The sequence below is a fragment of the Chenopodium album genome, chromosome 10 (assembly GCF_948465745.1).
Source record: "Chenopodium album chromosome 10, dcCheAlbu1.1, whole genome shotgun sequence".
NCBI classification, from domain to species: Eukaryota; Viridiplantae; Streptophyta; class Magnoliopsida; order Caryophyllales; family Amaranthaceae; genus Chenopodium; species Chenopodium album.
The window spans coordinates 4760757-4770627 of NC_137843.1; the positions used below are offsets into that span (position 1 = coordinate 4760757).

At 31.2% G+C, this 9871-nt stretch overlaps 1 long non-coding RNA gene across 1 annotated transcript; it reads left to right on the forward strand.

The window, feature by feature from the left end:
- The first annotated feature begins 6609 nt into the window (after positions 1-6609).
- Positions 6610-9388, forward strand: LOC145563234 (uncharacterized). Its single transcript, XR_014094516.1, has 3 exons — positions 6610-6736; positions 6882-7011; positions 9191-9388. It is a non-coding gene; the product is annotated as an uncharacterized LOC145563234 (long non-coding RNA).
- The last annotated feature ends 483 nt before the right edge of the window (positions 9389-9871 follow it).

The following is a 9871-nucleotide window of genomic DNA, read 5'->3' on the forward strand; positions in this document are numbered from 1 at the left end:
ACACTCAGTCGCCTTTCTCCCTTCCCCTGCTGCTCCCTCCCTTCCACCCCCACGAGCCACCCATATGAAGCAATAATACATACAATACAAATTAGAATTGGTGGCTGTTGGGTGAGGGATGAATGTGGGTGTGCGCGTGTGTTTACAGGGAGAGTTCACCATATGAAGCAACAATATATACAACACAAATTAGAAATTTAAATGTCACACATTTGAACTTCAAAATGCAACTAGGAATGAAGAATTTAATTGCATTTCAAAAGATTTTAAAAAATCTAATCGAAATTGATATATGTATGCTCCCCTTGACACGTTCATCATAATCGAAAAACGCTGATTAACGCAATGCCTCATAAAGCAAATTTGCAGAAAATTGATGAACAACTTAAATGTTAATTGAAAATGATGGGTGGTGATGGTGGCGGTGGTGGCTTGAGGGTAACCATAGTTTAATCCATTGAAGATTAGTTATGTCAAAATTACTAAAATATAGCTATATTAAAAAAAAAAAAAAAAAAAAAAAAAAAAAAAAAAAAAAGCTATATTAGAGAAAATTTATGATTCCAATGTTATTTAAGAGAATTCTATAAAAATTTTGCTACCAATAAGAATGCGCAAATGTATATGGCTACCAATGAGAAAAACCCAACTATTAATATACTCTAAAATGGACAAGATCCAAATATTCTTAAAAATTAAACCCTCAACTACTTTAGTAAAGTGATCTCAACAGCTAGAGTATCTTGCAAATTACATCTTTTTAAAGATATTGCATCATACCATTAATTAATTGTAATATAATCTAATTATACATCGACACTTGTTGATATAAGCTTAAGATTAGAGGGAAAGCATGTGGATTAGTGGTTACACAAAGATTATTGTAATGAGATGTACCTTTGCACAGTATTGATTTTGGAGTACTAGGTTGTACGTGCTAAAGGAGCCAACTAATACAGAGTTGTCTGTTTGTATTGACTTTGTGCTCCAAAATCAACCACCATTTTGTGGACAACGTTGCTCGATATATATAGATAGATCAAGACAACTACAAAAATCCATAATTTTAATTAATTAATTAATTACTTTTTTAATATAATTTTGATATGTCAAATCCGTTAATTAAGCCATAATTTTGAAGAATCAACTACTACTTCAAAATTAATTTCAAGTACAAAACACTGTATTTTTACTTTGAAGAACATATATCTAGTGTACGGGTTTTGAGAGGTAACTTCTTCTTGTTTCTACAAAATTAGTAATGGTATTAGTGCTTAAAATTCGCATGAAAGGGTGTAAATACCTCCAAATTCTTGTACTATTGATTTTAAGGTGTTGGTTCTTGAAATATCGTGCTCCGTCGATATTTGAGTTCAATGTTAGTCTTTTTATATATTCTTGTCTGAAGGTGATAAAGATATATAGATTGAATTCTAATTTTTTCTAATTAATTTCATTTCGATATAGTTTGTATGTACAAGTAAAAATTTATGCTAACCTAGGTCACAATATTGTCGGTACAAATTATATTGCGTGATATTATATCACCACATATACATGAACTATTAGACCGGTATGTAGTAAATACTTTTAATTTTAATTATAGTGCTTTATGTTTCAATTCTTAACATCGGATGAACACAATTGGCTATATAAAAAAAAAAAAAAAAAAAAAAAAAAGGATGTGCCTTATTTGTATATATGGTTATATGATGCATCTAAGTTTTCAGCATTTTTATTTGGTAACCTAGCTTCGCTATTTACTACTGTATGCTTTTAATTTTTAACATTAAATGATGAATTAATTCTTTGAGATTTTAATTCGGATTTTCTTCCTTTGTGACCTATATACATAGAGGTGGTCCTCAAGCTAAATGTTCAAATTCTCACAGAACCAATTGTAATCATCATCTAGCTACGGAGTAGTAAGCTAGAGCACCTGAGGGTTTATTATCAAATCCTTGTCTAACATAGGAATTTGATTAATAGATCGATAAAAAATGAAATCAATGTATGATAGCCGTGTTTGTTTTCACTTAAAATTATAAATAAAAATCGTGTTAAATTGAAACATAGATTGATATATAATGTTAATTGTTACACCATAATAAGATTAATTGAGGTGTTGAGTGAGACATATTAAAAGACATGAAAAAAGTACAAATGTTTTCTATTAGGCCAATTTATTCTTAGCTAAAACAAGTTTTATACAATTTTAATGACCAGCGCTCGTTAGTACGTATAATAAAAGTTATTGGAACATAAATTTAAACAAAAAGGGAGACATATAAAATCTAAAAATTCATCATCAAATCTCATGCATTAGCAAGTAATTATGAGTTTCTTAATATTATATATTAATTCGTATGAAAATGCCAAACTTTTTGTACTTATTAACGTACGAACTTCAACATTATAACTCGAGCAACAAATTCTTTAAAATTCTAAAGTACATTTTTATTATCTTATAATATTAAAGCCAGCAAATTACAAGCAAAAAACATCTTTATACAAGTAACAATAAATTTGTATTTTTGTTATGTTCTTAGTTTCTTTATAATTAAAGAATCAATTAGATTCATAAAGTTGGATTTCCAATTAGAGCGGATCCTTGTCCAAAGGACGATTCCTCGAAGCCTCGTACTAATGTCATTGGAATCCTCCCATAATAGGAGATATCCTTAAGCTTAGGCATACATAATTAACACTAATACCATTCATATTGTCGGGCTTATTTTAATTAATTAAGCCTGCTTTAATCCTAATCTTAAACAGCTTAGTAATTACTAGTTAGTATCTTATCTAAAATAGAGCAAAGTGACTTTATCATGATATCAATTAATGAACATTCACACTTCTTGCTAGTTTTTTCTTAGTTTTAGATAGGTAACGGTTAATAGTTTTAATAATATCTCATAAGGCAAAGTAAAGTTTGATAAGATTTGATAATTCTAGATCAAATAATTAAGATAAGAGTTGATAAGTTCAGATAAGATAATACTTGCATAATGATTAATAAGTTCAAATAAAAGAACTTTAAGAATAGTAAAATAATAAGATAAGATAGATAAGTGAAATTCACGTGATTAGAGCGGTACTTTAATTGTTAGTTTGGCTCAATCACATGGACACAACTTATTTGTAGTACGAAGAGTAATTCATAATTGTCTCCGATTGTAAAAAATCTCATTTATTTTTATGGACTTTATCTAAATTATATTTCTAAATGCCATTTGACACCTAAATAAGATAATACTAGTATATAATACTTCCTTCTTTAAAAAAATAAATAAATAAAAAAATTCCTACATGCTTCAATTTGGCTAGGTCACAATCTTATTAGTTGATCATTGATTGAAATTTGAAAAACAATCCTATAATATAAAGATCAACATATGACACTAGTACGATAATTAAAACAATAATATGGCATTGTCCTTTATTGGCAAAGGCCATATTTTGGTGAATCGACTTAAATAGTTAGACAAACAAAATTAAGTATTGTGGTCCAAAATTTGGAGATGCAACAAGCATTAGCAAATGCCAAAATTAATTAAGCAAAAATAAAAATAACATAAAATTAAATCAAGAAAAATGCGAAAGATTAAGCAATAATAATTAATTAATAAAAATTACTTGTAGGACATAATATACATGATTAATTTGATAGTGTTACAAAGTCCACATTAACAGCATACCCTAAAAGGATTACTTGTGTGTAAAAAAGCAGTTGCACGTGAACTCTACTAAATAATTTTCCACATAAATGCACTCACTCTTAATACTCTAGTACTCACTACTCAATTTTTATAATGCTTTAAATTTATCAACACATATTGTACTATAGTGGACAATGTTGTTATTATTGTATTCTTTATATTCATATACTTCCAAGAAATTTATGCATAGGATTTATCATCACATACAATTGCTTTAGTACATTGTAGATTTTGAAAGAAGAGGCTAACATAGCTACTCATATTTTAGAATGTTTGGAAAAAATATTGATTACTAGACGCTAAGCAAAATTGGAGTGACGTGATCCAAGCAAGTAAATAATTACTAGATAGGGAGGATTATGTGTTCGATCTCCCACAACTATAAGGGATTAGAACCTAATCACTTAAAATTGAGTTTCAAATCCAAATTACTTCAAATGGTGAACAAGCAGATAATATCCTAAAAAAAAATAAAAAAAAATTACTGCTACTACTAAATTACTAATGATATTGTTTTTTATTTTCTGGGTAAAAATAAAAATAAAAAAAAAAAGAAAAGAAAAATTACAGCTTCAATAAAATACTAAGTACTCGTATAGTTTAGGGTTTGGTGTACCTCGTAATGAAGCGGAGAGTTTTGCCTTCAATGCAATGCAAGGCCCATTGGACCAGTCATGTGGGGTCCACTGAGCCCACCACGTGGTCCTCGTGACCCGCACGTTCAAGATCTGATTTTAAGGAATTTAATCAAAAAAAAAAATTTAATTGGATTAGAATATGCATTACATGTTTTCAACCCGAATTCATTTATAACCCGTTCGTGAGATCCATGTACGAAGTATATGGTATACAAAATGGGAACTTATTCAGCCCCAATCATATGAAGGCAAGGAAAAAATGTCCAACCATATTATGATTAACATTTTTTGGTGTTTATAGAGCCACAAAATAGTGATGAAAATTGATCTCAAAATCTCATGAAATCGGAAGAAGAGCTCTAAACCTCTAGCCACTTGAGTTATTCCTAACTCATTTTCACAACACGCATGGATTATTTGTGTAATAAAAATTGTCATATGTTTCAATTTGTTCATTTTTACCTAGTTTATCATCAAGAGTTGTCTCATATATACAGAGTATGCTTCACATATGAAATTTATTTCGTCATCTGGTCAATCAGTTGAGTTAATTAGGCACTCTAATAAAACAAGGAAATGTTGCATCGATCCTACATACAATAATAATCATCTCAACTCTTGGCTAACTTAGCCTCTTCGGACCTCGAGATCAGATTGCTAAACCTTTTATTTAATACAACGAACAAACCTTCGTCCTAATTCATCCTTCGATCGCCGACTATAGTCTTGGGTTTACTTTCTAGGGCATTGGATTTTGTTAGAGATATAAGATATCGGAAAATATATAAATATATCACACATATTTTCCGATATCTCATATCTCTACATATTTTGATCATTACTTGTGTTACTCGTGCTGATAATTTCTCTTGTGTATGTTTTTCGGCATCTCTTTTGACTTATTATAAAAAATAAAAACAAGTAAAGTTCTGAATGAATACACATTCTTACATTATTTAGTTTCAATAATTTCAAACACATTCAAAATTTCAGACGAAATAAGTTGAGAAAAACCCACATTAAGTTTTTAAATACTTGTTTCATTTTTCTTTTCCGCCCGTTTTTAAATACTTGCTTCATTTCCTTATTTAAAAAGTTTTTACAATATTTAACTCATTTCTTTCACCTAGCCGACTCAACATAAATCACATTTTATTGATTTGATGTTCTCTCTCCCCCAATTCTCTCAACTACTTTTGTTTTTTACTATTTTTTATTCTTCCTCCTACCCCACTGCCTCCATATTTTATTACTTTCACCAAATTCTCCTAGAACAGAGCGAGTATAAAACGTATTCCTAAGGGTTCAACCATTAACTTGGTTGATGGTTAAGGCCTAAGGGCATGTTCTCTTCAACTTATTTTCAGTTCAGTTCAGTTCAGTTCTTATCTTAATTTCCTTTTCTCATAAAAAATTTAATTCAGTTCAGCTCCAATAAGTTTAGTTCAATTCAGCTCCAATAAGTTCAGTTCAATTCAGCTCAGTTCAGTCAATTAGAATAGGCCCTAAGATTATGTTTTATAGTCTATTACTAAATTACCGAAGAGGTTATCTTTTCAAATCCACCAAATTTTAAATATGGTACAAATATATACATTTCTCCTCGACATAGTACATAATATAAGTTTTCTTCTTTTGGATGGTGTATTATTTGCCCTATATATCTTTGTGCTTTTCAAATTATTTGCCCTATATATCTTTGTGCATTTCAACACATTAAAGGATAAATAAGTTGTAACTCGAAGAATGGCCCTATTATATGCATGGGAAGGAGCACTAATGTGCGTGTTATCCTTTACTACCTTAGAAATCATATATAGAATGTTGCAAATTGCTTAAAATTCCTAATTTACAAAAGTAATGGTCCCATAGATTGGTGTATTGAGCAAAACCAAGGGGATTTTAGCAATTTTAGGAGGAGACAATATGGACAATTACTTCGTGGAGCTCCATATATACTTTGCAAATATATATAATTATGTTTAGTATTCCGTAGGGGTGAGCAAAAATTCAGGGTACCCTGAACCGGATCCGGAACCTGTTCGGAACCGCAGGTTCCGGAACCGGAACCTGTAGAGCAGGTTCCGGTTCCGGGTAATAAAACTAGGAACCTGTTGCAACAGGTTCCGGTTCCGGGTAATAAAATTTTGTACCCGGAACCTGTAGGGTACCCTGTTAGAACAGGTTCCGGTTCCGGGTACCCTGTTACCCTATAGGGTACCCGGAACCGGAACCGGAACCTGTAATTGAAGCCCAAATATGCAAGCCCAATATCAAAATTACAAATATAAGTAAGCCTAAAAGTAAACAAAAACCCTAAGCATATTCTCATTTCTCATTTTCATCAGCCGTCATCTACTACAAAACCCTCCTATATTGGTATGTAATCTATGATTTATGTATGATCTCCTTCCCTTAAATTAATTCTTCTTCTTATTTAAACTTTTAATTCTTACTTAATCCTTATTGCTGCGTTTTTTCTTCTATTTTCTGATTTTCTGATTTTTTTTTTTTTTTTTGATAGGCATTATAAATGGATAGTGAAAGCAAAGAAGATGGAGCTTCAAGCAAGAGAACAACAAGCAAAAAGGCTGGTGATAAGCGAAAGTCAGAGGTTTGGCACCATTATTGGGATGTAAGAGATCTAGAAACGGGTAAAGTTGTTCAAGTTAAATGCAAGTATTGTGATGGAATATTGGCTTATAGTGTGAGTAATGGCACTTCATCAATGAAGAAACATTTGAATACATGTCCAAAACATCCTAAAAATGTTGATAAAAAACAGAAACTTATCTCTGTTTTTAGGAGTGCTCAGAGTGAAACAACAACCATTTCTAATTGGGAATTTGATCAAAATGCCTCTAGACTTGCTCTTGCTAAAATGATAATAGTTGATGAACAACCATTTTCTTTTGTTGAGCATGAAGGGTTTAAGTACTTTTGTAGTGTTACTTGTCCACAATTTGTTGTTCCTTCACGTTTTACAATTGCTAGAGACTGTAAGAAGTTGTATATATGTGAGAGAGAACAATTAAAGAATACTTTAAAAGGCTTAAAATCAAGAGTTGCTCTCACAACTGACTGTTGGACTTCAATTCAGAATTTTAATTACTTGTGTTTGACGGCACATTTTATTGATGATTTCTGGAAATTACACAAGAGAATTTTAAATTTTCAATTGATGGATGGTCATAAAGGCAAAGAAATTGGAAAGGTTGTAGAGACTTGTATACTTGAATGGGGCATTGAGGAAAAGATATCATGTGTCACAGTTGATAATGCTAGCTCGAACGATGTGGCTATTAGTCATTTAAGGAAAAATTTGTCTGATAAACTTGTCCTTGGAGGTGAATTTTTTCACATGAGATGTGCTGCACATGTCCTTAATTTGATTGTGCGTGATGGTTTGTCAAAAGTAAAAAATTCAATTAGTAGTATTCGTGGTGCTGTAAGATATGTTAGGAGCTCTCCCGCTAGGGCTAAATTATTTAATGAATGTGCTAAACGTGTCAAAGTTCTCCACAAAGGTTCAGTTTGTCTTGATGTGTCCACTCGATGGAATTCTACTTATCTAATGTTGGAAAGTGCATTGAAATATGAAAAAGTCTTTGATCGATATAATGAGGATGATGTTGATTTTGCAAAAGAGCTTAAAGATGGTGTTCCTAGTTTAGATGATTGGGCGAAAGCCAAAGGTTTATCAATTTGTCTTAAGAGGTTTTATGAAGCTACTAAAAGAATGTCTGGTAGTTTATATGTGACTTCCAATATGCATTTTCATGAAGTGTTGGCCATACTTACTTCTTTGTTAGAGTGGGAAAGTAGTGATGATCTTGAGTTATGTTTGATGAGTAGTCAAATGAGAGAGAAATTTGAGAAGTATTATGGAGATTTGGGGAAAACAAATGTCATGGTGTTAATTGCGGTTATTCTTGATCCACGTTATAAATTGAAGTTTGTCAAGTTCTCTCTAAAGAAACTTTATCCTCATGACTCTAGAAAGGTGGATGATACATATAATCATATACATGATGTGTTAAATCGTTTATTTGCCAATTATGTTGTGTCTTCTACTTCACAAAATGTTGCTCATTGTTCCACTTCCTTCACCATGGATGCTGATGGTAATGATCAAATGGGAGCGGTGAATAATGTAAACATGAAAAAGTTGTATGATGAGTTTGATGAAGAAGATGTTGATGAAGTTGGTGGAAAATCTGAGTTAGACTTGTATCTTGAAGCACCACTTGAAAAAAGAGATGATGAATCTTTTGATATTTTAAAATGGTGGAGTCTCAAAAGTGATACATACAAGGTTTTGGGCATGATGGCGAAGGATATTCTTGCTATTCCAGTTTCGACGGTTTCAAGTGAGTCGGCTTTTAGTACGCGGGTCGGGTCCTTGATCAGTTTCGAAGTAGTTTAGGTCCAAAAACTGTTGAAGTTCTAATTTGTGCTCAAGATTGGTTGAGAGCTTCTGACATAAGTGTGGACATTGAGCAATTGTTAGAAGATGTTGAGAAATATGAAGAAGGTAGTACTTTAATTATAATGCATATCTTTTATCAGTTCATATGATGAGTAATTGAGTATATATAAGTTAATGAATTCATGCTTTTTTTTATTTTTTTTATTTTTAGATTTAAGTGATAGTTGTATTACACAACTAAATGAAGATGTTGGCAAAAATTATTAAGGTTGCTCCTGTACAAGCATTAAGGTAATCTAACTTGTAATTTTACTTTGTTATTTTCTTTATATTACTCTACTTTTATTTTACTGCCAAAATTATTAATTGTAATAATATACTTAATTTGTTCTTATGCTATGTAGGTATCAAAAGTCTTACTTCATGGGCTATCAAGATTCAAGATGCGAATATGAGATTGTGTAATAAAATTTGTATTTTTATCATATAAGTTAAGTATTTGTATTAAATATACTAGACAGTAAACAATTAGTGTTGGATTGTTATTTGTAAGCTTTTAATTTATGGTAAACATCCTTTTTTTTTATAACTTTGGAACAATTTAGTAATTTTGGAACAATTAAGCTTACTTGAGACAGGGTACCCGGTTCCGGAACCGGAACCTGTAGGTTCCGGTTCCGGGTAATAAAATTAGGAACCTGTTGCAACAGGTTCCGGTTCCGGGTAATAAAATTAGGAACCTGTTGCAACAGGTTCCGGTTCCGGTTCCAAGGATTTGTACAGGGTACCCTGCTACGCTCACCCCTAGTATTCCGTAGTACTTAATTAAGTACATTATGCTTATCGTTTAATATGTAGTATACTAGTATATATGTTTAGTAGTACGGATTTAATTAGTATATTATTCTTACATAAATACAAGAGGGAGAGAAAAAAAGAAAAAAAAAAAAACTTATGGTATAATAGTACTCGTAGCGTAGTAGTCAAGGACAACCTAAATTTCTTGATTATCATGTTCTCTTGATTTAACTAGCTATGATGTTTAGTTTTTTTTTAGTTCCCTTTGTCCAAAAAAAATAAAATAA